Here is a 6000-nt window from a genome sequence, read left to right on the forward strand (position 1 = left end):
CAAATCTGCCAAACATTACTAAGAGACTCAACCGCCATTTACAAAGCAAAGCAAATGCAGTTGAATAAACGTTGCGAGATGAGTAAAAGTATCCCATTGAAAACAAATATGTGCTTTTTAGTAGGGCTTGACATAATCCATTCCTTGTCATTTTTGTATGTGTTCTCCTATCTGTCCATTCTGCCATGTTTCCACATCATTCTGCAAGTTAAAATAATATTTGCACAAAAAGAATGCATTTAAATATGTGCTTTTAAAATTTATTTTGTTCTGGGGTTTTTTTTAAAAAAAAACTGAGAACTTCATCAGAACATTTGGGAAGCGGGAATGCTGGTGGATAACTTAAGTTCAGATCAACGCATTAGTCTAGGAAGTTGGGGATCAGGTCAGTTCATATCAGAATTTGCAAAGGATGAATTCCTCAAACATCCCACCTTCTAAGGATCTAAGTCATCCTTAGGATCAGAAATAACACTGTTTGGCCAGCACAGTCATTTAAGTGCTCTCATCCCACAGCTCTTGAATTCACTTATTTAAACATCACTTTATGCATGTATGTTTATTGCTTGGTAACATTACACCCAGCCTGTAGAACTTAGTTGGATACAGTCCAAAGGTATGATGCCCATGTGTTCTCAGCTCTTAGCCTAGTTCGGCTTTTAGGCAGCTTTCCTAAATCCTTCCCAGATGTGATATTATTAATCAACAAGTAGGCAAAGAAAACAAAGGCGATTAACAAGTTGTGTAAATGCAAAGAAAGCAGAGAGATCTTTTGCTAGGACCAAGCTGCGAATCTGCACTGAAAATTCATATTGTACTTGCATAGCGGCCCATTACGAATTGTGCATGTGCGCTTGCGAGAATTAGCTCCTAGCAATAACTTACAAGTACAAAGCAATAAAAGAAAAAGCCATGATCACATTGGTGTGGGTACATACGGCGTACCAAATTATTTGTGCTTGTGGCAGTTAAACTGAATATAAGCAATAAACCAGTAAGTCATACCTTGAAAATTAGCCTCCCTGGCATACAAAGCAATAAGTGGCTTCTGAGTTGGAGCGATGGCTATAGAAAACATGGCAACATTTAATGTCTCTCAGCATCCATCTTGTGCGACCAAGCCATTATCTCGTTCTTTCCGAGTGCATTTCACTTCAAGGTCATTTTCTCACATGCATTGCCTGCAAGGTTGCGGGTGAGAATATTTAACAACGGGAGATAGGAGATAGGACAAGAGCTAGTGCTTAAAAACCTAGGGAAAGCGTAAAAAGGTACCTGCTGGTTGGCAGGTTGAGGTAGCCACGGATTTTGCAGAGCTTTGAGATTGGCTTAAGTCCTATCTGCAACTTGCTGGTATAAAAATTCAAGGAAATTATATTTGTTCCTTGCAAAACTTATAGATAAGGTAAGAACAAAACTGGCCCACAATAAAAGCATGGAAACACTGTTATGCCACCTCAAAGCTTCTGCCAGCATTTGTCCAGGCAGCTTTTATTGATTAGAGGCATCCAAGAAGTGTGGTTGTTTGATGTAAGAAATTTCTACGTAGGATACCGTAGCATCATGTGTCTTTCTATCACAGGCTACTAGATGGTTGATGAAGCAAGAAACATAGCTGCCAAGTTCCGGACGTAAAGATCCGGGATCGGCAGCACGTGCATGACCGGAAGTTGCGTGACGCAACTTCCGGTGGCGCTTCGCCCTTCTATGGGCACCAGAAAATGGCGGCGCTAGCGCCGGAAGTCGCTTCCGCGCATGACCGGAAACACGTAAAAGCGACTTCCGGCGCCGCCGGCGCCATTTTCTAATGCCCATAGAAGGGCGAAGCGCAACTTCCGGTCATGCGCGGAAGCGACTTCCGGCGCCGCCATTTTCTGGTGCCCATAGAAGGGCAAAGTGGCACCAGAAAAATGGCCGCCGGGCCGAAGCCGATTTAAGGGACAATACCGGGATTTTAACCTAAACGGTAAGAAAAAAGGGGTTTTCCCGGCGGATACGGGATACTTGGCAGCTATGGCAAGAAAGCACTCTTTGCTTTGTGCAAGGAGCTTTCCAACTCTTGTTCCATTTTATCTTCCCATTGGAAGTGTGAGATAAGTGAGGTTTGGAAGAGAAGTATTTGCCCATGGCCACCAAATTATGGGTTTGAATTTGGGACTTACGCAGCCAGTCTCCAAAGTGTATCTTTTGCAAGGTTCACATTTCAGCCATTGCTTTACTACTATTGCCTAGACTGTTTTTCAGAATTCACAGCTGATGTTTCCCTTCAGCACATACTCAGCAGTGCCTAGCAGCCAATGCTGTTCCCATCTGGCATACAGTGGCACACTGCTGTGCACTCCAGTTAAAATAATCCTCGAGAATAGCAGTATTGACTTCTTTTACATGAGAGTTCTTTGAAGCAGTGCTATCTACGCCTGGAACTGGTTGGTCAGTGGCAGAATGGGAGACCATCTGGAAACCAATCATATACTGCCTTCAGTTGTTGTTGTTGTTAAGAAAGTTGGGCTATAAATGAAATAAATAAAACTAAAGCTGGAAGTCTCCCAGCTGATGTCTGACCAGAGGTCAGTCAGAAGCTGTACAATGTAGCTCCATCTCTGTAACTTAGAAGGTCTGGGTTGGGCTATTGCCTGAAATAGGAATCCATCTGAGAACACTCCCTGCCCTAATTCTCAGTTCCTTGGAGGAAATATAGTATCCAAGGTAATAAACAGTGCAAAATTGCTTCAGTGTGGCTTAATTAGCTGTGTTGCTGCATGGAGGTTTCATCAAGTCCCTCCATTAAGGTCACAGAAAAAATGAGTCCGTTCATTAACGGAAGTGTAGAACAGAAAGTGTTTGGTCCATAGGTGCCAAGTTCCAGATTGAAAAATCCGGGGGCATTGAAAGTCGCTTCTACACATGTCCGGAAGTGCATAGAAGTGACTTCTGGCACTGCAGACATTTTGGAAATGGGCACAGCAATATAAGAAGTCGCTTTGACACATGTCCGGAAGTGCGTAGAAGCGACTTCCGGTGTCGGCACGGCACCAGAAGAACATGGCCACCGGCAGGAGCTCTGTAATCCGGGGGAATATGGGGTATTTTGCCATTCGGGACACCTGCGGGAAATGGTAAGAAAATACAGGGGTATCCCGGGGAAAACGGGGTACTTGGCAGCTATGGTTTCGCCACCTCTCTGGCACATACAAAGCATTGCCTTAAATCCACCTGTACTTTATTTTCCACATTTTCATTTCAAAATTAAGGATTCATACAGCCATTATCCAACAAACTGTTGCCCAACTTCTTTTATTAATTAATCAAGAATAATCCCATATTATTCATTCTCATCAATAAACAGCATTAGAGAGGAGGCGGAGAGAGACTACATTATGTTTATAATAAGCTGCCTTTAATTGTTTATAAGGATAAATAGGTAGTCAAAAACTATGAAGGAGTAGCTAGCTTATCTTGTGAGCTTGAGCGTGCAACTGTATTTTTAGCTACAAATAAGGTTGCAGGAGGCAATATACACTTACTGTGCTGTCATATAGTCACACAAGAATCAGCAAGACTGTCACAGGGTTAGTTCTATCATTGCTTTGGTTAATGGTGAGATTGGAGCCTGTGTCACTAACACATCATGTCCCTTTCATGCAAAGCCGTTGATAATAATGCAAAATTGAACTCATCGCCAAAAAAACACCAGCCTTTAACCCCTGATCATAAGTCTGAACATTTGGGCAAAGGGTGTTTAAATGACAATTGATTAGTATTGAGAATGTGCCCAAAAAGTAGAGAAAGTGGGAAAAGTTCCAGGCAATCACTGGCACAGTCTGTGTCAAGCACCTACAGCTATCAGTGATCCAAGTTTGTCAGTATTCTCCTAGGACGTGGGTCTTGAAAAAGTAGGTCATCATGGAGATTTGAAATCTGTTGCTGTTGTTGTTGTTGGTGGTGGTGCTACTATTGTCACTTGCCCATCCCTTGCCACTTGACCACTTCAGTGCCCTTGATAGTCCTTGACAGCCATGGAGCAGCAACCCAAAGGTGGATGGTAGCTTTCAGCATCCCGGAAGAACAACCAGACGATGTTGTTTTTCATCAGGGTCTGTTCAGAGGTGCCACCTACTGTTGCCCTGGGCATAACCTGCACACATTACAGCTCACCGATTCATGTTAATGCCCCCAGCCAATGGGGTAGTGTGCCATTATCTGTAATTTGGAGCTGAGCACCAACTTGCCTAGGGGAAGGAAAAAATGATGTCAACAGAGAGTGACCAACTTGGATGACTTTAAAAGAGAACCAGCCAAATTCACGGATAAAGCTATTGGTGACTGTTAGATATAATGGCTGTACTCTTCTACCACTGCTGGAGGCGATATGCCTTTGAATACTAGTTGCCAGGATTCAACTTGTGGGGAGAGTGCTGTTGCATTCAAGTCCTGTTTGTCGGAGCTGAATGCAAAGGCCTCTTGTTAGCCACTATGAAAACAGGATGGATTTGGTGGGCCTTTGTCCTGATCAAGTAGGGCTGCTCTTTTGTTCTGAGACAAGGGGCAGTGCAAAAGCCTGGGTAAATTATTCACCATCTCAACTCTGTAGGTGCAGATAAAAATCAACTGTTACACAGCACTTTGGCCTAGCACTAGAAGGTGTTGTTTGGAAACAGATGTGCTTTGTCTAGGCAACTGGGACTGCAAAATACCCTTTTTCTGTCACGACATCAAATAGCATTTATTTATTTCAAAGCAAGAGCAACTTGAACCTAAAATAAGTATTTATTATTATTATTATTATTATTATTATTATTATTATTATTATTATTATTATGCTTCAGCTGCAGCAGTTCTATGTCAAATAAGGTTCGGCTAAAATGATGACAGTAAATGATGCTTTTGATATTAATGGCCGACAGAAGACTTTCGAGTTATATTGCTCAACATTTAGTAATTAAAACACTGATGCTGTATTCTCAAAAAAGGTGCCTATAATTTCAAGCATGCAGTGTGCCCTCTGGTGGTGTAAGCATATGGCCAAACATTTTAGGCTTCTTAGAAATAGAGTTATTATGCTAGCAGGGAAAGCAAAATTAAGGTCATGGTCCTAAAGCCAAGGAAGTCCACTTTAACTCAACTGGATTTATGTCTCAGAAAACATGCTTAGGTACAGGCTGAAGGTAGTTTAACAGCTGGTTTAGGAATCAAAAGCAATCTCTTCTGCATCTGGAAAAGCCATGCCTTTATTTGTTTATGAAATTTATTGCCTGCCCTTCACCATAAAGTCCCAGGGCAGGTTACGACAATAGAATATATAACTATAAAAGCAAATAAAACCATTAAAATGATAAAAGATGTAAAAACAACATCATAAATTCAGCAGAAGAGGTGGGTCTCACAGATCAAAATACCTTGCCTGAATGCTGTATAGTGAAGATCCTGGCATACCCTCTATAGGGCAAGAGTTCCTCAGTTTGGGCTTCCGTAGAGAAAGCCCCTTCCCAGGCCGACATTCTCTCTACTTCTGAGGGTGGCAAAACTACCAAGCCTACTCTGCAGATCTTCATGCTCAAGAAGGTTGGTAGGGATGGAGATGGTCCTAAGTCATGAGGGCTTGAGGGTATTTGGGATGGGGGCAGGATCTGACACAGTGTGAGATGCTGCAACAAGAGGGGCAAAGGGTGGGCATGCATGGAAGTGTTGTGTTTACTTTATTACATTTAAAGCTCATACGTTCATTACTGGGGATACCAGCATTAGTGTTTAGCTGGTTTGTGGATGGCCATCAAATAGCCACCATTTCTGGAAGTGGTGTCTGCTTTGTGATGATTGAGTTAGGATTGCCTCCCCCAAAACAACTGAATTTACATCTAACCAAAGATTTAAATTACCTACTTGAATAGACCAAATCTGGGGCATGATCCATCCACAATGAATTGCATTTAAGTTCCCATTGATCTGTTGGAGAATTAAGCTCACACTTCAACCTTTCTTACTGAAGCCAATGGGACTTAA

The sequence above is a fragment of the Zootoca vivipara genome, chromosome 4 (genome assembly GCF_963506605.1).
Source record: "Zootoca vivipara chromosome 4, rZooViv1.1, whole genome shotgun sequence".
Lineage (NCBI taxonomy): Eukaryota > Metazoa > Chordata > Lepidosauria > Squamata > Lacertidae > Zootoca > Zootoca vivipara.